Raw genomic sequence first — 24,908 nt, 5'->3', positions numbered from 1 at the left:
ATATTAGAAGAAAAATTTATCCAACGATACAAACAAAATAAATAATGTAAATATGTTTTTAATAATAATAAAATAAGATAAGAGTAATTAAAATTTCAATTTCTTTTTAGATTTAATACCTACATTTTAGCTGTGCATTATTTTTGTGTAATTATGTTGTGACATGTTCTGTGGACATCGAAAAATGTTCATTCCTCATCAAAATACATGTTTGAACGTAATCTCGAACGCGTAATCGAGTTCTTAGACTGTTACATATATTCCTGATTACACGGAAGTAATTGTAACAAAAACGTTAGGAAGCCGTCTGTCGCGACCCTAATGTATCTTATCCACCCGCACATTGACCTACCCCAACTGGAGACTGCACCATTGAGATGTTGCTCAGCTGCAGCCGCGTCCCTCGAAGGGCTGTGCGTTACGTCATCGCTCATGGTCGACCGTAGTTGGCACGCGGCTTCGCCCTATGCAGACATCCGTGTCTGATTTATACATCCTACGGGTTCAAGGGGATACTATTCGCCAATATGAATGCTGGAATTTTCTTTCAAGTTTGAAAATTTAAAAAGAATGATTTCTCTAAAGTAAAAGTAACTATCAGTTTTGTAATAATTTTAGCTACATTTTTGCATCTAGTATTTTCGGAAATAATATAACTAGATCATATGCATTTCTTTATTACATTTCGTTATTTATACATTTATAATAATTTTTTTAATTTTGTTTTAAACGAATTAAATAATTTCTGTCTTTTAAACTTTAAAACCTTACATAATAATTTATGTATATGTTTTTGGAAAAGAGTCCTTTTTATAATGCAAAATATTATATGTATATTAAATAATTAAGTCACGGTGTCAATCTAGTCATATATTATTTATTATTTCAGAATTTTGTATCAAGCAAAGTCACGTATGCTTTATAAAAGCTTTTTATAAAAAAAATTCAAAATTTTTAAATAATTTTATTAAAATATAATTATAACGAAAGCAGAGACTTTTCACGTAAAACAAGTAACTATATTAGTTTTAATTATTTTAAGTTTATTATCTTAAGAAGTGTCATCTAAATAGAAAATACATTTAAAAAATAGATAAAATTATATATGTATATACCATGTTATTATACGTACATACCATGTTATTCATTTATAGAGAAAGAACATTTTAAGGAACAGAAATATTAAGGAAATTTCTCGGTGTCTAAATGTTCAACGTACAAGAATTATATTAATTATACAATTAATATTAATTATAAAATAGTTAATAACAAACTTCTCTATGTTTTAAATTTAATATAAATAAATTTTATTTTATTTTATCATTTTTACAGAAATACAGTTGCACTTCATTGCATTGTTCATGTAATGTTGATATCCATCGGTAGAATTCCAGAAGCCACATCCCCAATCCTCTTCTTTATTTTTTGTGTGAAGTATCGACAGGAGCAAAAGTGCCGACGTATCGATGTCGAAAAATTGATTTCAAATGGCATTTATGAATGATAGTGTCATACCACGTCGACGACTATTCAATATACAGAACATCTCGAAATATACATAGTATATGGTATGGGAATTTATTCTCCATGTAATCTCCATGTATTGAACTTTCCTTTATCAAAGATTTCATTTGAGTGTTAATAACTGTATATTTTAACATTCACAGTTAAAAGACTTTAAATCTGCAGATTTTTTTAGTAGAAAAAAAATATATATATAATAAAAGAATAAATAAAAAGTTGGAAAAAATAATTAAAAAATTTTCTTTAAATAGGATTGTTGCTTGTATAGATTTTAATTTCTGAATATATATATATAACGATAAATTTTAAAATATTATTAAAACATTATATTTTTCTCTTATATTCCAATTAGTTATGATCTATTTGGAGCATTGCTAGCTGGTTTTAGTTTAAGTACATATTGATCTTTCATAAATACGTATTTGTTGAAGTATTAAAATAGATAAAGTATTTTAGAATTAAATTTTAAAATTAGTTAATTCTAAAATTTAATTCCAAGATACTTTATCTATCACAAATCTAATTAATTTATATGTTATGTTATAATAATGTAATTAAATAGAGTAATGACCAACACATTATTAGTTTAAAAACTGTTTTGGCAGATGATATTCATTCTCTCTCTCTCTCTCTTTCTCTCTCCCCTTCTTTCCAAGACTAAATATGTGTAATTTTTATTCATGTAAAATTTTATGCAATAAAATAAAGTGGAAATGCTTCAAATATTTCATAACAGAAATTATGTTATACATTTACTTATTGAATTTCTTAATAAATAATCGCAAAAGATGCGAAAATTGAAATTGGAGTAATCTAATTTTGTTCTAAAATTCACGTATATTTGAATAAATGACAGTGACAAAAATCTTCTACGTCAGTTTATGAAACTTTATAAAACTAAAATGCCGCTGCTGTTTTCACAAACTATGTCAAGATTGTAGGAAAGAATCTTAGCCTGCATAAATATAAGGAAATATCTTAGGGAGTATATTTGAGATAATAACAATTAGCATACGCTTCTTACCAATTTAAAATTTAGATGTAATCTTGATTGTAAGTTCCTCAGCATATAAATCCTGATATTTTACAGTTCTGAATATCGTGTAATACAAATCTAAACTTATAAAATGTAAAATCTCAAATCTCAGCTCCCAACTTTTTTAATTCTTCAGCTTCCGACTATTATCTTTCAATTTCTTTAATTTGTCTCAACAATTCATTATTATAACTATCGTTAATAAAATTTATGAGTTTTTACAAAGAGTTATCTACGATGATGTGTGACATTCTGTTTATGCATAATCAAGGCTGTAACTCGCCGAAACTTACCTACTTGCTGAACGAAAAAGCGCGGAAGCTTGGGACTAAGCTAAGTTTCCCTCTCGCATCAATGGCACGTACACAGAAGGGGTAGGCGTGGCACTCTGCGTTGGATGCTCGCGCGTGCACCGGACGCGAAGGGATGAGACAGAGGGTATGAGCAAGAGGGTAGATATGTGCGTATGGGATGCCGCGCGAGTATAAAGGGAAACGAAGACAAGAGAGAAAGGATGAGGACAGAGTTATTTCGCGAGATGAAACGGAACGAATGATGTGTGCGTAAAACGAGGACGACAAAATAATGAAGAAGTAAGATGGAACAAGAGAAAGAGGGAGAAAGGAGAAGAGAGAGAGAGAGGAGGGGGGAGGGAGGGAGAGGAAAAGAGAGGAGGGTTGAATCTGCACAGGGATGAAATAGCGGATAGAGAGAAGCTGCGAGGAACATTCTTCCTTATTCCGTAAGCGTGAGTGAGAGAAGCAGAGAATGTGCGCCGCGCCGTAAAGAGAGTGGAGTCTCGTCAGAGTGAGGGAGAGCATAAGAGAGGGAGCGAGAGCCAGATGGAGTAGGATAGAAATGCAGGGCGCGAGACCGCGCGACGCTTTCAGTCACCGCCCGATCCTCGGCGCGCACGGTTTTGGAGCGGGTGTTTCTCTATCGTGGAAATAGATTGGTGATTTAAATGGAAGTCCATCGAGGGACAAGAATGATCGTGTGATCAGTGTATTGAGTGCACGCGTCGGACAAAAATCGAGTGACGCGATCGTGCTGAAATCGAAAAAAATCAGCGATCGACGGCTGAGTGCGCGGATATAATTACGATACTGAGACTTCGATGTGAGATTAACTTATAAACGGTGTAATGAGAATCGCAAGAACGCGGCGATTAAATTTGGTTATTATGCACAGGTGAAAACGTGGTCGTCCGGGCGCAAAAGGAATCGGGACCAATGTAAATGCGAATAGTCTTGGAGTAAAAATTTTACGAGAGTTCGTAATCTTTTTCCTACTTTGATTTCAGTCGTTTTTAATCGAGACGGTCGATTCGTCGAAAGGCTACATCGATCATGTAGTCGCGAAGCGGCGTTTCAACGGCAAGAAACTAAATCAGAAGTCGCGCGGGTGTGTTCAGAATTAAATGGTGCGACAGAAACGACTTTTTTCCAGACGGTGATTTGTAATTATCTAGAAACCTTTAGTGCATCCACAGATGTGTAATGTGAACACACGAACAAACAACTTCGACTTTGTCCGCGGATTTGTCGCGGCGAAATGAAGGACTCTGAACATTTCTGCCAGATTAAGAGTTAGGTGAGTAAGATAAAATAATATTTTCGCATTTATATGAGGGAATGAATTTTTTAGGAGGTCAAGAAAAATGATGAAGAATAATTTTAGTAAAATAATATTCAATAAATAAGGAATGAAAGTTAACCATCAGCACGATACTCGGGATACAAGACAATGTATTTTAAATATTACACTGAAAAAAAGAATTGGCTGTTGCAGCAAATTAGATGGTAAAATATGGCATAGCATTTTTAATTGATTGCCGCAGTCAATTTTTGGCTGTGTTAACCTATAATCGAAATCCTATACTGACATTACGGATAGGCTAACGCAACCAAAAGTTGGCTGCTATAGCCAATTAAAAATGCTATGCCATATTTTACCATCTAATTTGCTGCAGCAGCCAATCCTTTTTTTCAGTGTACTTAATAATTTTTATACGTTTCGGTTACAAGCCATTCTCAGCGAACAATTATTCTTCCAAAACAATTATTTTTCCAAAAATAAATCAGAGATATATTCGTGATTTAAAGAGACTTGCTCTGAAGCTGTTCTTAATTATCGTCAAGTTGATAGATTCAAGAAACGACCACGTAGTGGAGTCAATTGAAAAATCTAGGATTTAAAAAGAAGAAAACAATAAGAATTAATTTTTAATGGTCAAAAGAAAATCATCCGAAGCCAAGAATGCGAGAGAATAATATCTTAACATAATAATATAAAATTTCGCAGTCATGAAGAAATTACAATAATATATACTGGTCGAATGACCACATTTTTAAGACAAGTTTTATTGGAATTAGTTAAAGAACTTTATTATGCAAAACATGATTATAAATTTTAAGATCGCTATTCTGTAAAAAAAATTAAAGTATACAGTTACATCTAATAATTAATTTATGTAATTAAAAATTTGATCCATACATTCTGTATTATAATATAATATATACCTTGTAAATTTACGCAATATTATGTTTGCACGATTAATAATGCAAAATTCATACTACTTTTGTCCCCGGTCTATGTAGTACCATTTAATTAATCCTTTGAACGGTGCATCTGTTCGGCTTTACGTTAATAGCATTATATTGACAGTTTAGATTATTATAGTTACAATTATTATTGTTATAATCAGATATTAATAAAGAGAATTGTAAACTCTGTATTAAATAAAAACAAATTGTTAGCTTCACTAATGTCGTAATGAGATAGAGTGTAATATATAATAATTTCAATACTTAGGGTTGTTCCACCTTTCGATAAACTTTAACTCACTCTCTTATCCTCTTACTCTCTTATTTTTTTATTCTTCTACTCTTTTGTTTATCCATTAGAGAAATTATCACGTAATTTATCCAAACCCTTATTCATAACAGTTGAATTGCGACGTATGTAAGTATGAAGTAGAATAGAATAAAATAGATTAATTATAATTAATTCTTTCGATTACACACACCACTGTATATAGTAAACATTTAAAAAAATGTAATACCTCAATTTTTTATTATTTGATTTTTAGCTTGCGAGAGTATTTTCAAAATTATTCTAGTATATAGAATAATAAATTGGAAACAAATCTAACAATTTTTATATTATTTTGACTAATTTATAACATTTTTGATAGCATCTTATCTATAATTTATTTGTGCCGCACAATCTTATTTCAAGTCGAAAAAGTGACAGTAATACAAATTTTCTAGATTCCTATGAAGTTATCTGTATTTTGAAAAAAGAATTATTATAAATAATATGACTCAGGCTGGATTTTTCCACTTTTTGGTAAACTTCAGCTCACTGTCTTACTCTCTTATCTCTTTACTCTTTTACTCTTTTGTTTATCCAGTAGATAAATTACCACATAGTTTATCCGAAGATAGAACAATCCATAGAGAAACATAGAGAAACAATACTGCTAATCGAAAACAAATTATATCCGGTTTAGATTTTTGATTTTTGCACACTATTGACTGTAGAATAAGTACATGAGTGCGAGAAAGGTGCCTGAAAGTGGTGATCGACCCACCGACTGACCGACCGACCGACCGACTGAAGAAGAAAATACTATTTCGCTAATGGAAAGTCGGATCCACAAATCGGCGGTACCGCGGCGTTCACTCGCCTCTTTGTCTTTTGGGTCCCGCATACTCCGGTTTTTCAATTTAAAACGACTTCTAAGAAGAACGGAGGAATAAGGGTGAGGGGTCGTTCGATCGATATCGAGCGGACCAAATGGCACCGGTAAATTGGAATTGTTACCGATAACGACGTTGTCAGAGGCAGCCGTGGGTTCGCGTGTCCTTAGAAATCATTCCGCGTAATTCAAGTATAACTTTTACCAACTACAGATCCTGTACTAATGAGCGTGCGGAGCGATATCAAAATGAATTTTTTAAATTAAAATAGCGAAACCATTGCCACGAATCTGAGAAAAAGTATCGAAGGTTTAAAGGATACGTAATGGACCTTTTAGACAGTTTGAAGATTAATTTTGGTTTATAAACTCTTAAATATTATTCCTGAAATTAACTTATTTTCTGTTGTGCTTCGAAATGATGCGATATTTTTTATTCACGACATAATTACATTATAAAATAATTTTTATTAAAATTGACGCGAATTAATTTTTTTAAAAATATCAAAATTTTTTGCACATAAATCTGCTTCGAAAGTGTATTTCAGATAAAATAGCATATTTTCCATAGTATATCAATTTGCAGTATCTTAGTTAATGCAAACCTTTTAACATATTTAATAAATTATATATAATTTTATAAATTAGTCATTGAATTTAAATTAAATTGTGTTAAATTTTCGAAAAAAATTAGTATATGCAAAGTCTCTCAAAAGTTACCGGATATCCTTCACTTGCAGATTCTGTAGAACATTCTAAGGCAAAAAAAATCTTATATGAAAATGTCGAGGCTATAATATTTATTTAATTATAGACGATTAGAGAGTTGGCCAATTGTAGTAACTAAAATTTGTGTGCTCAGATAGATAGCGCGATATCTTTATACATTAATTAGCTTTTTAAATATTCACATAATTGAAACATTTACCGCAAAAGTACTTAACTGTTGAAATTCTTGAACTGTTGAAGTTTCCGTTTTTAAAACGTTAAATAGGATCTTATAAGTTAATAACGTTTTAAATAAAAGAAAACCAAATTTTGATAGTTTAGGATACTTTTGCGGTAAGTTTAGGGTACTTTTACGCCTCAATTTTGCATACAATGATAAGAGATCAAGCTATTTCACTCTTTCTAAACCGATAACGATAATTTTATATAAATCTACAATCTATCATGTATCGTGCATTTTATACAAATGCTTAGAAACATTTTACAAATTTTCGACTATTCTAATAGTATTAATTTATAATAAAATAAAGATATAGTTGTATTTTATAAAAAAATATCTCTCAGTAGATCAAACAAATCGAATCAATTGATACGGTTCTTATGCCGCGGTTTCTATGTAATTTATAAAAGAGTAAACAAGCGTATATTTCGCAAATTAAAGCATCTCTTGAATAATTTACGTTATAACCTTTTGACGAATTTAATCTATTCCAGTGATTCGTACTTTTACATATCTTTGATCATTCCGAGAATGCAATCTTGGATGGTATGCTTTTATCGCATGTTAATTTATGAAATTTACGAAAATTCCTTTATCTCTCCGCTCTATGTGTACATGTTCGAACGTATAAGCGCTAGCAAAGCTATAACTTTTCACAATAAGTGACGTTACGGTTGCCATAACAGCGAAACTGCGCGATCAGTGCACTGAATCAACCGTACGATATTATGACGAGACTGGAAACGCGCGGCAACTTGGCGACGTTAAAGGAACGGAAGTTCTTAACGAATGTCGTCATAATGATACCGGATTTATGAGTTTGCTTTGACACTGCTACGAACTTTTTGACTGATTTAGCCCAGATAACTAATCAAAAATTCATCATGTATATTAATTAAAAAACTTTTATATAAAAAGAATCAGAACATCAATTTTAATATTAAATATGTTAATGTCTCTATATCTTAAAAAGAATTTACATAATATAAAGTGGATTACATACATTTATGTTTTAAATATAGAGAATCAATATTATATTTGTTTGCTATAATACTTTTCTAATTATAAACGATTAAAATTGGCCAATTGTGGCGGCTGAAATTCACGCGTTCAGGAATAGTACATGATGCCATAATATATTAATTAATTTTTTAAATATTAGCATAATTGAAACGCTTACCATAAAAGTGCTTAACTATCGAAATTCGACAGTTAGTTCGGTTTAGAAAGAATTAAATAACTGTATTTCTCTCTCTCTCTCTCTCTCTCTCTCTCTCTCTCTCTCTATACATATATATAATCTAAACTATCAAGCTGAAAAAAGATAATGATACAATTCAATATATTACGTCTTTTTAACGGAGCTAAGATCAGCACAGATGCTAAGATCAGGGAATGTAATCTATTTTATCTATAATAAAATGTGATTCATACAAAATTTTTATGACAAAACATTAAGTAATAAATTAACGCAATTAAATAATAAATTATTTAATTTAATGTAAGAATTATAATTTAATTTTTAATTCAAAGACACTTAATAGGCAATGTAATCTCTTTTAAAATCTTCCTTCATAAAAGATACCTATTGCAAATTTATCAAATAATTATTCAAATTCAAATCGAAAATTTTAGAATAGATTGTATATGGAAAGTCGTGATACATACCTATATGAACACAAATGACATAGACATAAATAATTAATTTAATTGATTAATTTGCGTATTTGTTCTCTCGTCACGTTCTAATTGTTTCAATAATATTACTAATATGGTATTGCGATAGAAGGTACGAAAAATATGTCGCGATGTTAGATTCATTATTTTACATAATTAGAATATCTATTTTGCAACTAATGTTTTGTTATACCGGCAATGTAGTAGAATAGTCTCTTAATTAAGTAAAATTGGTAGTACTGAATGCTCGCTTAAATTATTGATACGCTCGAGAGCTCTCGCGAATACTGTCTGTCGATGCGTACTCATTCGCTTAGCGCCTCGCGTCCGATGTCGGAGTGAGCTTAATTATGTAATTGTAACGAGGAAAGTGGTACATCCATGAGTATCATTGAATAAAAACTCAGTTTGACTCGAGCGAGAAGGAAATCGATCACTTCAAGTCTGCTTAATTTACTTTCTAATTAATTGCTGGAAGTTAAATGTGTTTGCAATTTAAGAATATTAGATTTACAAATGTGGGACACTGAATACGTTTTCTTAATTCCTATCTGAATAAACAATGCAGACAAAGATTTGTGGTTCTGCTCGACTTGATAAGATTCTTTGATAATTTCGAAATTTTTATTTAATAAAAATGTCAGAACTAACTTTAGTCGATGGTTTGTGCGATTATTTATGATAGCTTTATAAAACGTTCTGTATTATAACAATTATATATATAACCTGTATATTAATATTTCATAAAAATAATTTTGGAAATTAAATGAAACATTTAAAAATATTCTGTTAAATAACCACTAATATTTCAACAATCTCTCAACGTAATAATTTAACAGGATAAAAATTTAAAAGCATCGTCTATTTAAAGTCATTTATTCATAAGTTCTTTTTACGTTACGACATCACGGTGTCGCGAATGTCGACAGCGCGTGTTCGCGTACGACGTGATATAAATCAGTCAAATCGTGGACTATTATTTTCCTAGCACATCCCTCGCATGAATGACGTTGATCGCTAGACGCTTGACGATTTTTACTTGTGCCCTTGTGATAGGACTCCGACGTGAAATGTGAAAGGTTGGCATTCGATACAAAAGGCGTACGTCTGTCCGTCGCTCCGACGAGAGATATATTATTTTGGATTTACATGAATTGTTTCGAGAAAATAGCAATGAATACCGCTCATAAACAATGATTTGATCGATTTAAGGAAATTTTTATTTAATCCATTAAAAATTATTTGTCACTGTTACGTATTCATTATTCCTAAATAATAATTTGTTTGAATAATTTTATTATATTTGAGATACTGTGTTCTATCATGATTACTTATTTTTATTTTACGCGTAAAAAACTTTATTTTGATTTTAAGTTGTCTTACTTATATTTAAATGTAAATGTATCCATTTTATTAAGAATTACTTTTCGTTTAAGTAAGCTAAGACAATAGATCAATTAAATAAAAAGTGAGTGTGTTTATATTAAATTAAACCTTTTTTACATCTCCATTTAATTTTATATTTATGAAATTTTTGAGTTCTTGATAAAAAAATACAATATACATTCAGTTTCTGATCAAAAGAATATCAAATTATTTTATGTATCGTTTTGTTTTTTGAGTGTTTGAAATAAATTGAGATAGAATAAAAGAGGGAGAAAAAAGAACAGAGGAAAGGAAAGAGAGCGTTATGACAAGATAAGATTTAATTAATTATTTAAAAGATAAAGAAAAGTGATATTAGAAAGCAGCAACATTTGCTATAGAAATTCTAGAAAGAAAATGGATAATATCATAAAATATCATATTTTCAAATTAAATTAAAATAATTTATATTTTAATGGAGAATTTTAATTAATATTAAAAATCTATTATAATTTGAAGACTGCTACTCCTAACCCTTGTAACCCTAGATATAGAAATGGATTAGATACTTTAAGCTTTTGTGGTATACATACCTATTGTACCATAGCATTGTGCATTAGGTAAATATCGAGTAAATATCGATGTAATATAATTCCTCGATGAGAAATTTGGGGGAGGAGGTCGGTTTAGAACCACAATATTGGGATGGTTTGCAGGTACGTAAGCGTTCTCGAGAAAACAGTGGATGCTCCATTCGTATTATCAGCGATAATTTGTAGCTTTGTGATTTATGCGTAAATCCATGCTCGATAGATTATGCGTTATAGTGCAGTTGCGTAAAACACTCGTGAGAATATAATTTTCGATCGAATATCGGCCAAAGCTACGCACATTAATTACCGCGCTATAATTTTATCGTGTGTCCTTGTAATATGCGCACGACGCTCCTATTATTGTTCCATTAACGATGCGACGACGATCGACCACACATGCGAAATCGATAGCTAATTTAGAGGTGCTCATTGCTGTGAAATAGTTTGTCGATTACGTTTATTAATTGCGTTTCATTCATTACCACTATTTTTTCTTCTCGTGTGAGATATTCTGAATATTGTGATTGTTGAAAACTTGCTCGTAGGAACTGTTGATTTAATCAAACGTTCGATCGGCGCAGTATAAGTTAATAATAAAGCTTTGCAGTACAAAGGATACATATAGTATAGAATTAAAGATATTTCCAGTTAAATACTAAACAATTCTATTTTAATAGTAATGAAAAAAGCAAATCAGTGGTATAGAAAATAAAAAGAAAAAAACATTCTACATTTATCAAATAATTCACCATCACTCTGCTTATCATTCGACACATATCATTCAAAGGTTTTACTTATAATGACCATAATTAGTGCAACATTATAATATCTATTAATCAACTAACATTTTGAATAAAAATTATACTTATAGTTTATCATCTTTCAATAAATGTAAATTTATGATTATTGATAGAATGTTTTTACTTTATAACATTTCGTGGTTACTATTAATTTTGCTAATGATGAAGACGGATTGCGTATGAATTCCAAATTGGAGTCAGCGACATTTCGGAATTCAACTTTGGACCGAAGTTACCACCGCTGAGAAGGAAGAGGTTGTCCTCTCTTCCTCCAACTCCCTTGGCATGAACTATAATTAGTTTATCCAGAACTGTTAGCAGTGCTCGTGCAATTCTCTCTATAAGCAAGCTATGTAAAATGTGTGAGACTTGGTCTTATCTTACTCTTTCTGTGATCCAACACGAATTTCCTAATATATTATAATTTATTACACAATATTTGATTTATATTAGAAAGTGTAACTTTAACATTAGTTAATATTATTTCTTGCGGATGAATTTCCAAGTATTTACTTTTCCAAGTCCTTTAGTGCGCTTAAATATAGCACTATAATTTTATAACTCGAAATCAAATAGCTAATGAAAATGAAGATCTTAATTTTTGAGTAAATTGAGAATACTGCAATAAATTGAATTATTTTGACATTACATTTAACAAATTCAGTGTATTTTAAATTCATTTAAAAATGACGTAAATGTACAAATAAAAACAAATTTGTATACATTATTTCTTAAAAGTTATGTTATGTTATTATTATATTTTTCAACATTCCAATCTTTCTTCTATCTTTCTATTTCTCCCTCATTTTAAAGAAATCTTTATCTTGAAATAATTAATCGTTATAGATGCAAATTATTATGTTTAATTGTTTTTTTACTACGTAACTAAACTCATATATATTTTATCATAATTTTTCCAATTGTCTTCTGACACGTTGTTCTATTAATTGCATATCTGTTTTTAAAGTTCATATTAAAAGTTAAGGCTGTTCATTGTTTAATGACTTTTGCAGAGTGCGCTCTTGGGATCATGTTTGTCTCGCGTAACTCGTTATACATTCTCGTTACACACTCATTAGAAACATGTCATAATCACACCGCGCGGGTTTAAGTTTCCGTTTGTTCTGCGATTCATATAGCAGCTTGAAGACAACGGTTTATACAATATAAAATTATTTAGAGATATCTCTCCATTGCTCTTCTTAAAACAGGGTAATATTTTGTTTTATGCGGCCGAAAGAATTAGCTATCAAACCTAAATGTAGTCAGATCAAAATACTGAGGAAAATCTAATGCCCGTGTCATGCTCTGAATTTATTACATGTATTTCTTACTAGAGAACTATATGTTTCAATCTCATGCAAAAATGTATCATATACGATACTAACACAAAAGAGAAATCTTCTCCTTAAGATACGTCTATAAAGAGAGCCTTTCAAATTTTGTTTAATTTGAATGAAAAAATGTTAAAAAGAAAGAGAAAAGCAGAGAAGAGAACACGTGACTAGCAAAATATTTTAATAACCAATTTTAATAATCACAATAGTAATTGGTTAATTGTTACGCTGTTCGACAAAAGTCACTTCTTTCCTCTTCAAAGTACCACAGTATATACTTCGAAGATTTTATCACGTTGAACACGATTGAGTAGATGTTAGCAGATTAGGCTTTCGAGTTAGCTGAGGTAAAATACATTTATAATAATATTTAAAATGTAAATATTATATAATTTTTTCTCTCATAAATTAGAATGAATCTAGACTGCAATTTAGTTTATTAATCTTTTTATAAATAGCAAAAATTAATCAATCTAAATAAGGAAAAAAAATAATAATAACAATATAAAATCACTGACATTTATAAGTTTCCGATATATTAAACGTCGAAAATTCTAATTGATTTTATTTTATGAGTGTCATTTGTATCTTTAAATTAATTTTATGTAAACATATTAAATTTTGTTTCAAACATATTTGAAATAATACAGGGACAAAAATTTATGGATGCTGAGCGAAAAGTTTTGCTAAAAAATTACTTCGTCATTCAAGGGAATTTTTAATTTTAATCTTATTCGCTCGCGACGGCTTTTATCACTTTGCTACCTCTTTCGACGTTCTTTTCATCAAAAATCGGAAGATAATCGGTTTTTTTGCTATAAAAAAACCGTTGAAAGACGAATTCTTAAAATTCTAAAGCACAGGATGTACAGCGAGGAAGATTTTGTGGTATGCACGTCTCAAGATCAGGCAATGGCATGACGCGATTGGCATGCCAAGATTCGCAGGATATAGAATAGACAAGGGAAAAAAAACTTTTAACCGTTATAGGGGTGTAACGGATAGTTGCTGTTACGGCGGTAAAAGAGTAACATGCAGTGCACAGAATGACCTCGAGTTCCTGTTTCAAATCCGGGTCGTTGTGGATATTTGTCACAAAACAAGGAATTCATGACGGAACAGTAGGTGTCTCTATATGCTGGTGAGATTCTGAGACAACTACCGACATTATCATATTCAAATAAAGAAATCTTTCTCTGTCAAAATCTATACATAGTGTTAGTACTACAAACGAATTTGAAGAACAAATTTGTTCTCCAAGGCTATAGTTTATCAAACTGATAAATCTTTTCGTTAGACTAATGCTTTTAAAGATAAATTTTATATTAATTAATCTTAACAAATAATTATATAATAACTATTATCCGTTATGCAAAAACGATTCTTTAAAAAAAATTAGATTTCTCTTCCAATAAATTAAAACTAAGTTCTAAACGATCAAAGTGCATTTTGCAGTTGAATTTGCTGAGGTTATTTTTCGTGTCCACCAACAATATCCCGAATTACTTTTCGAGTTTGGCTACCACACGGTGCTAGGTATGTTCACTCATATGGCGGCTTAAGACATCGTTCAGTTTGCAATTTTCGTCGCTGTGCTTTTACTGCACAGCCACTGCACCCCGCGGAGTACTGTAGAATTGCTGAACCAGCTAACGAAACTTTGTTCCCGGACTCTCGAGGACTTTTCTTTCATCGGCAGTCTTCTTTACCTACAAGTTATCCAGGAGAGACTCGCCATCTTCTTCAGAAAATTGTTCGTCATTTTTATATGTTTGTCTATTTGTCAAAAATATTTCATCTGCCACAATTTTTTCGTTATAGATTGAGTTATTTTTAATATTTTTAATTACTCAAATAAAATAGACTAAAGTTCAATGGAATGGCTATACTTACTTTCTCAAATTATATTGAAATTCTAAAAATCCAAATCTTTGGAAAAATTTTTAAGAAGCATTTTTTTAGCTTATTCCAAATATTTATATAATATTTTTTAAATATATTACTGTTTTTACATATTTTTCTTACTAAGTAAAAAAAATATTCTAAAAATTAACAAATATTAAATAATAATTATGTTATTATATTTTTGTTGCATATCTAAATTTACTTTTCAAGTTTTACTCATGTGTAAATTTTATTTATATTATATCTGGAAAAGAATAGAGACTCATTTATTCATGACCAAATAAATAGCAAGTTGCCTAAGATTGACTTGGCAGAAATATGACATTTTCGGGGAAATTTCTTCAACTATTTTAATAGATTCGTAGCATTCTTGCCACGTCCACGTTTTAAAATCCACTGCGAAAAGTTTTGGACCCAGTTCGACTATTCGTACCCGTCGGCGAAAGCGTTTCTAGCGCAGTGTTAATTGATACTAAAAGTTACACATTTTCATGAGAACTCACACTGTGAATTACCGTGAGAAAAGCTATACTTTTCTGCATAAAAGGTTTTTTTCACACATCTCAATTATGAAATCCGCGTGTGAATATTTTAATCCGAATATTATATATATCCGCTCTTTTAATTTTTAATTAAAACTGTCTCCAGATTTTAGGCTCATTCTCGCTTAATGTAAGTTTATTAGTTTCGAACTATTCGGATTTTATGGAAATATTAACAAATTATAGTTTAACTACACAGCTTTTATCCAAAATCAATGTTGCGGCGAAAAAAGTTTTTCTGTTCATGGTGCATTCATATTAAAAATAAAATACAAAATACGCGCTTAATAAAATAGTGATCACATAGTTAACAGAAATAAAATTTATATACATATGTTATTATTTATATCATACATAGATATATAGATGACTTTTTTTTATGATGTTATGAAAAAAGAATAAAATAATGTTGAATTTTATTAACTACTTTCGCAAAGTTATTAATTTTTTTAAAGACAATTTATACCACTATTCTATTCAATAGATAGTTTAAACGTTGAAATGTTTGTGTGTTTCATATTGACCAATGTTTGTTATTTCAACTCGCGCAATTTACAAACATACACACAAATCGATACTGCTTCTTCCATAATACAATGCAATAACAAACTAAACATTGGTTGAGAAAAGATATATAGAGTAGCTATTAATATATTTACATAATACTTAATTTTAAGTAAGACCTTTGATAATGAGCTTCTGTAATTAAAAAATCTAAAAAATATAATAATAAATTTCACATGTATAAAGAAGAAAATCAATTTCGCGAGAAAATTTAGAAAATACAGCAAGAAACTTGCATTTTACAACACTTTCTCGATATATTGAGTTATATTCTCGATTTTATTCTCTATTTTACTACATAATTTCCCGATAAAAGTATATAGTAATATAAGCGGTAAGCACATTTCTAATATAGCTTTAAGAATAACCCCGGATAACTAATCTAAATCTGTTTACATAAAACTGGTTTAGGAGATGTTTATTCAATTTTATAAATCTTGAAAAGCAGGTAATGTAAGCTTCCCTCTTTCCCGCAGCTTCTATAATACTTATTTAATATTTACAATATTTGCAATTCAATTTCACATTATCGCTCGGAGGTACCTTTATTACACCGACATTATCGGAACCAGCCACTAACTGCAGTCATCGGTAGTTAAAGTCGAACCTCAAACTCCATTAGCTAGTCTAATAATGTCCCCGCAGAGAGAAGCGTTTTTGTCCACACTGCCAAATGACTGAATCGTCATTGTGGATTATATAGGTTGCTCGCGCAATTTTCCGAGAATAATACGACGTCGAATTTCGTGTCTCGAATAAATCGAATGCAAATATTGATCGTCGCGCGGATTTCGATTAGACGCGCACAAGGAACGCGGCTTTTACTTCGGCGTCTCACATTTCACATTATCTGACCAATTCTCTGCATTAACAAAAGGAGCTCTACTCATAGCACCACCTTTCGTCTTTGCTGAAAGTTGTCGCACGTTAATATCTCGTGGTGAAAACTTAGTTTTCATTTCCTGACGGGACTGCGGAGGTCGACGATGCCAGATATAACGAGTACCGTTGTATTTCCGTCTTAAACTTAATTCAGATTACTTGACACCCGTTGCAAACGCAGATTCTGCCAATTTATGAACGTTCGCGTAGTTGTTGAAATACGAAAATGAGATATGATAAGCAAGCATTATATCTCATTAAACTTGACATTATATCGAGGAAAGAAGAAACAGGCACTTTGCGCTAATGATAAAACAAATCTTATTATGGAGATAAAAGTTAAAAGATGGATAATAAAATTATAGAATAATTTTTTATCATAATATATATATGACAATATTGTTTAAAAATCGCTAATAATGCAAAGTTAATAATAAGAAATATAATTTTATATATAATAGGTATAAAATACTATTAGGTGTTAAACTTATAATACTTTATTAATAATACTTTGATTAAGGTATTTCCCTTCGAAACAAGTCAATTTTGGAGACGAAAAACGGCAGGAATTAAGTTTAACATCTAATTTATCTTCTCGATGTACCTGATGTGTTTTCAAGCATAGAAAATATTTTAATATTAATTTGGAACAATATCCATAGTAATATTTAGACAATACATAATACAATATGTATTTACAGAATTTCAAACTAATATTTTTACCTGAAATATTGAGAAGCACTGAAAAAGTGCTGATGAGAACAATTTAATTTCTGTGATATTGAAGTAATAATAAATCACATCTATTGGAAGTTATTGTCATTTCATTTTGGTCAAGCTTATTACTTTCTTTCTTATATCAATAGCGAGCAATTTTTGACACTTAGATTTATTAGTAGTCACTTGATTTATTTATGATTTTGGCATCTTATTCTTCTACGTGAATAAAACTTTATTTTTAAATATCAGATTGAAAGTTTAATTCATATATTTTATTATGACGGGTCGTACAGAATTTTAATGAATTTAGCATCATACTTTTTTCTTGCATGCGCGTATAGTCAGAAATTGCTTATCATTAAATTTAAATTTTTAATAAGATATAAATTGCTTTAAGTTGGTCGGATTAACCGAGATAGATTCAGCGAGCACCAATGGAGGGACGGATCTGAGGAATTGATTTTTTAACGGGCTGCGCGATTTAACGCGATTTTACGTTCGAGCTGGTCGCGCTGGGACGTGGTTATGTATATTTACGCGACTAGACGTTAAGCATTTTGCACGGTTCGCTTGCGGTAAGAACGGACGGGTCGAGCCAGTATTCGCATAAATTCTTCTATCTAGGAAATTGCCGTTTTTCTCTCGTTCCACCTTCGTCTTCCTGTCGTTCGTCGAACTCAGATATGCTAATAGTTCGCTACCTACTTTCATCGTCGTTGGAAATAAATCTCATTTGTGATCTGTGCTTTAAGAGATCGTGAATTAAAGGCAGAAATACACGCGCACCGTATATGTACCTACATGTACACGAACGCCGCGCAGAATTTCTGAAAAAAACATGGAATTATCTTTATAATCTTTTATATAAGCTCTTATATATCTTTTACGTAAGCTTTTATTGGAAATGGATGGATTTATCTAAAGATAAAAGTTCAAATTCCATACCAAAAATTTTTTCGTTACTTCTCAGCCCTTTGAGGACTGGGATTTTCTAACAAAATAACTTATGGAAAATCTTGCTTTCTAAAAGTTTTCGGAGTAGCTGAATTCGATTCTGATCTCAGAATTATAAAATTCAAATTTCACAAAAAATAATCTGATTATCGTGAAACTCGGTTTTAGAAGATTCGTGGTATCTCTGAAATTAAATGTAGCCTGAAAGTATCGAATTTCAAAAGGATAGTAACTTTCATGAAGAAGGATCTAGTATCACAGATCAGAGTTCATAATCACAGTTTGGAAATCAGTACTAACTGTTTACATAGAAATGAATTAAAGCTGATAAGCTTTAAATAAAGCGAAACTGAAAACTTGATACTATACTTTGCAATTAAAAATTCTCTAAAATCGAGTTTTATGATAATCAAAGTATTTTTTTTAATTCTGTCCGCCATATTAAATACATGATTTTTAATTTCTTGTTATTGACCTTAGATTTGAATAAATTAGCAAATTATTCCAAAGATTAAATTTTATATAAAAATAAGCAAACAGTTTACAAAATAAAAGAGGATAATCCCAAATGAGATCTCCGGTCCATATACTTAATCAATCATTGTTCATTTAACATTAGTTTACTAATAAATATTATATACAACTTTGTAACATAATTGTAAGTATAAAACAATCAGTAATGGTTTCGAGATTCGTGCGCTTTTTTTGACTTTTAACATATTGTCAATATTGATATATATATATTGTGAAGTTTAATAATATCATAAATTTAATTTCTATCTACGTAATTCTCGATTTTGCCTCAGAGCGACAGTCAATCTTATCACAATTTCTACATAAACTTCGAAGATTCGCTGCGAATTTGCTGCAGCATTTTCTTCGTGACGTTACCATAAGCTGATTTGCAACTTTGTGGGGAGTCCATCGAGCTTAGATCCTGCGGTTATACAGACTCGATTTTGGTCTACCAACTTCAGTCTCGCAGGCGGTATAATGCCGTGGCGATAAGACTAATGTAAGTTAGGTCACGTACCATCATAGTACATTGAGATATCCCGATGAGTATCCCTACTTGTATTCATATCCGTTGTATAGATTACGTGCATACATAGATGCATGTAGCTTAAGTAACTGCTTTCAGCTGACTATAACACCACTGCTGCTGTGGAATACGTATAAGCGATGAAATGTTGAGAACAAAATATCATGAGCGATGGCCATTTAAAATAGCCGCAAGATTAACGATTTCTTCTTTCGAAATTTCTTTTAAAACTGAATCGAGTAATAAAATTAATTTTTTTAGTACGAAAGGAATTTCAGTTTAATTGATCTCGTGCGATACTTGCTGCAACAACGTTATTCCATCCGTTGCACTAATTACTAATTAAATTGCGCACGTCGATTCTATTTATGTAACTCTTGATGTGTCATACATGATGAAGCGAATGTTATGGCTCATTATTTCGTTTAACTAATTTTCAATTGCTGCATGGAAAATGATGTTTCGCAGGACCGTTATTTTTGAAGCATATTTAACAATGAGGATTGTGACCAATTTATCAAAGTATAAAATAATTATAATGCTACGTATTGCATGAAAATGTTATCGGTTAAATTACAATAGTTCTACGTTTTCAGTAATATAATGTTGAATATAATATATCTGTAAGATACTTAACATTTAATACATATACAGTAAAAATGAGAAATTAAAATCAAAATTAAAATGGGAAATTGAAATCAATTTTACGAAGATATTGTTCCTTTACTTCTTAAAAGTGACACAACTAAAACATAAAAAAACGTGATATTTGATTATCATAAATAAATCAAGTAAACATTATTTTATGAAATATAAAAGTGAATTAACTTCATAAAAAGAAGTTATCAAAATCACTTAAAAAGAGTGATTTAAAAAGATCGTTAAAATTATCACAACACAAAAAGAGTTTTCTTATGATTATGAAATGAAAATGACAAAAATGATATTTGATTAAGACATTTTTTTTATCGATGTTATTCGATTAGTCGATAATTTTCTATTGAGTTAAAAAATAATTGTTTATTTTTTTTGAGAAACTTAATTTTTTTAATTGTGTTATTGTTGAAGTAAGGGGGGGGGCGAGAGAGAGAGAAAGAGAGAGAGATGTTTATGTCTAATATTCTTGTATTAAAAAATATTACGAGTTATAGGTGTATTTATATATAAAGAAATTATTGAGAATATTTAGTAATAGTATTATTTGTGTGCGACTATTATGTTTTAAAAAAATTTGAATATCACGATTCCTTAACTTAAAAGTACAATAAAAGGAAATAGAAGGACTCGAGGGAATAGGCGCTAGTTCAAGTGTGTTAATAGTTCAAAAATATTTCTCAAGAACTCAACAAGAATAACTGAAACGTACGAATTATATCATCGTTTAACGATTATTGTTGTTCTTCTGTCCCTTAATAAAATTTCTAACTTATAAATATTGAGAAATATTTTTGAACTATTAGTGCACTTGGAACAGCGTCTATTCCCTCGAGCTCTACTATTTCCTTTTATTGTATTATATATTTTATTTCTCAATAATCAATGGTTCGTGTTTTTTGTTTATACTACTACCAAGCTGTCGTATTGTTCTACCCGATCCGCAAAATAAAAAAAAGAATCGTCTAATCGCAGCTTTACGCTAGACCTAGACAATCACAATTGTTTTCGATTTTAGTCGATAATCGCGTTTTCACGGTGATGCATGACGTGCAAAAAAGAAAAAATGAATTATTTGCGAACGACCTACTTTACCTGTTAATGCGAATTGGTGTTAATACAGGAAGTAAAGCAATCTAACATGAAAAGTCTGCCAACAGAAGGCTTTGAATCGTTTTCAATCATATGTTGGATCATTAGCGGGAACTGCCATACGAATATCGATTAAAAATGGCATGTTGTCCGGCCACTGAGCACGGAGTTCGGCGGAAACAATACGCAAACCCTCCAGGGCAGTATATTACGTATGCCATATTGATTATAAATGTACCATCGAAAGTCTGGCGGGTAAAATAAATGATATAATTTTCAAGCGACAAATTATAGTAACCACATAATATGATTGAAATTATACGAACTGTTAAGATAAATTGTTGTATAACAATGAATGAAAATTATAAAATTTGTTCCAAATTTTTTTCATATCTATATATTCTTCAACCAACGATAAGTCAATATTTTCCTCGTAGAAATCACTGCTATATGCTTATAACTTTTTAAGATTCAACTTCTTAATACTTTTACAATTAATCTTTAACTTGAAATTGTACTAAAATGAATTCTTCTTGTATCATGAAATAAAGAATAAAGTTTAGTTATTCTTACACTAAACATTAACTTATAAAATTCCATGAAGTTATTAATAATTCAAAAACTATTAGTATCTCAGCATACTTATTTATTAAAAGAAAACTTCAAATTGATCAAAGACTGTAGACGTAAAAGAAAGCACGACAGCATCAACTTAGGAGATATTCACTAGAGATCCGCGTCATTTATATTTATTAGCTTTCTGGTTACGAAAATTCCTTTGAAATGAGAACAAAAGTTACGGCAACGATTATAAATGGAATTATAATGTAAATTATAATATGTTAAGTTAATGGATATTAATAATACGTTGATCGTCAGTACAAAGAGACGGTTAAAAATAAACAAGTATAAATATTGTAGATACAGTAATATTAATATGCTATCGCAAGTCATATATAAAACTAAAAATATTTATTTATTACTCTGATTTTATATTCCCGATAAGAAATCATAATCATAAAGGGAAAACTGCATCATAATGATATAGAATAAATCTTATACGTGCAAATCTTTTAGAGTAGAGTGTTTTTTGAATTTAAGATATGCGAATATCTATTTGCAGAAAATATGCATTTCCCATTTTGATGTAAGGTAGAGATACACTCGACGGAGAAAATAGATGACGGACATTTCCATAAAAAATCAATTCGCGATATATTTTTATCGTGGCGTATATTACCGATTTCGTTGAAGTGCTCGAAAAGTTTTCTTACAGCCACTTAAATCTTTTTTCGCACGGATTGATTTGCTACCCTATTTCGCAAGATACTTTCGAGGGACGTATTTAAAAGTTTTCAAATAAAACGTTTCACGAATGGTGATGTCTTCCAGTTTGCAAGTAAATGCAATTCTGTTGTTGCACACTGTCTCCTTCGTGAATTCTGGCATGTCGTTTATCGCGTTTAACGCACACATCATATAAAATAAAGAACGACTGGCGTAATGTAAAGTACGACAAAAGATTCTATTTTAGAAATAGCTTATATCATAAATTGAAAAATGTTGAACTATTATTTTGACAAAATATATCACGGTAAATACTTAACTGCATAACTTTATAGTGTGTCACTTAAAATTATATGTATAATATTATAATAATATATCGAAATATTTCGATCGTAAGTATCATTTCATGTTATTACGATATTTAAATGATAATTTAGGTATCGAGAATTTTTTAAATAACTTTTTATTCAATTTCACGTAATTAATTAATATCAAAAGTTTTCAAAATAAAATTCATTTGTTTTATAATAATCATAAAATAAAATGGCAGTATATATCGTATCAATTTTAATTATAATTCGGTTACTTGAATTATAATTATTATATAATAATCTTGTCTGTATGCGTAAATTAATTTTATATATGTATATACATATATAAAATTATATATAATTTACATATAAATTATATATATTTAAAAATTACGTAAATTTATGATTGTTTTGTAAATATCTCGCACATACAATATAGGATCTAACCTAATCTATAATTTCCAATTAATTAGATTATCAATTGATTAAAACAGTTTATCTAGAATAAATTTTAGAGAAGAAAATTTCATTTCTTTTTCTCAAGAGAATATCAAGGATATTTTAGAAATCTCGATATCACATTAACAATAATTAATGTTAGAAGAAAGACCAATTAAGTATGTTAATAGTATTTAACTCGACAATTAAATAAAAATCTGTGGTGATTTAATGAAATTACTGATTGCGTTTATATAAATATAAATAATACAAATGTCTTTCTTCATGTACGAGTATATAGTTATTTACGATTTTATAAAAGCAAATATATGAAATAAATATATAGTATCGGATTTAATTGTACACAATTGAATACAAATGAATTTTACTTAAAATTTTCATTACATTTAACAATATATAGAATCATCGAAGTTTTTATAACGACAAATTAGTTTTTAATTTGTAAAACAATAGCGCGTGACTTGCACGAGGTCGTTGACATTCGGCGTGTGATATTCGGATTACGTCTAAGTATTCGCTAAGATATAAATGGGCCCAGAATATAGCCTTTATGCGATAGACGTGTTCACCATCGAAGCGTCGAGGTCCCGCTGAGGTTTGCAAGTTGTTCTGGTGTTACCGGCTACGATCGAAAGTTACGGGGTAACCCGTCGATCGAGGACACGACGGCTTAATTGGCAAGTTGCCTCTGGCGGCACCTGATGAAAGAGTCGGCGATGTCTTCCTCGTGCTTTGGTCGAAGCGGTAATCGGGTTGAAAAAGATTGCCCACTGTTTTGGAGCACCCAACTTTTAATTGCGTGGAGCTTCTAATTGAATCGAATTGGATCGCTTCCAAAATGAGTACTAGATATAGACTTTACGAGACAGTGACAATCGTATAACAAGTTTTTATACAGCCGCTTAATAAAACACTTTAATAGAGTATTTATCGATTAGAATTTGCAAATCATTTTTGTTAACTCACAGTTAAATTGAATATACTTATAAACAAGATTTATATTAGAGGAAAGTCGCCGATACTGACGTAGGTCTCCTAAAGTGACACCCCCTTATTTTTCGGAAACTAATTATTGCATTTTATTAATACTAATAAAATCATGATCTCTGTTTAGCTAATTGAAGAAGTACAAACTCATAATTCGTAGGTTTGTGGCTTGTTTTTTTATCAAATCAGCTAAAAACGAATTCTACAAATGCAAAAATAAAATTCTTACGATTTTTTTTTGCAAATTGTGAGGTTTAAATAATAATGACTATATTATTGATAATATTACGTCATTTTAAATACTTATAGTTTCCGAAATAAGTTTTATTTATATTATTTTTTCTCTTAGTCTTTTCATAATACGATTTTTAATTTAAATTTGGGTGCAGCGTAAACCGCCACACCTGTCCGTAAAACAGACCATGAGTTAATTTAATCTTTATAATGTTGCTTTATAGTGTCAAATAAGTCTATTGGAGCTGAAGGCAATCGTGCATATATGGAACAACTCTAGAAAAACTATTG

At 30.2% G+C, this 24,908-nt stretch overlaps 1 protein-coding gene across 1 annotated transcript in view; it reads left to right on the top strand.

Moving 5' to 3' along the window:
• The first annotated feature begins 3,939 nt into the window (after positions 1-3,939).
• Positions 3,940-24,908, top strand: part of LOC108764139 (uncharacterized) — a 267,965-nt gene continuing 246,996 nt past the window's right edge. The window contains exon 1 of the mRNA XM_018512209.1: positions 3,940-4,153. The gene's annotated coding sequence lies outside the window, so the exon portion shown is untranslated. The remainder of the gene's footprint in view (positions 4,154-24,908) is intronic.

This window comes from Trachymyrmex cornetzi, unplaced genomic scaffold, assembly GCF_001594075.2.
Source record: "Trachymyrmex cornetzi isolate Tcor2-1 unplaced genomic scaffold, Tcor1.1 scaffold396, whole genome shotgun sequence".
In the NCBI taxonomy this organism is placed as follows: domain Eukaryota; kingdom Metazoa; phylum Arthropoda; class Insecta; order Hymenoptera; family Formicidae; genus Trachymyrmex; species Trachymyrmex cornetzi.
This window is presented reverse-complemented; position numbering and strand designations above follow the sequence as displayed.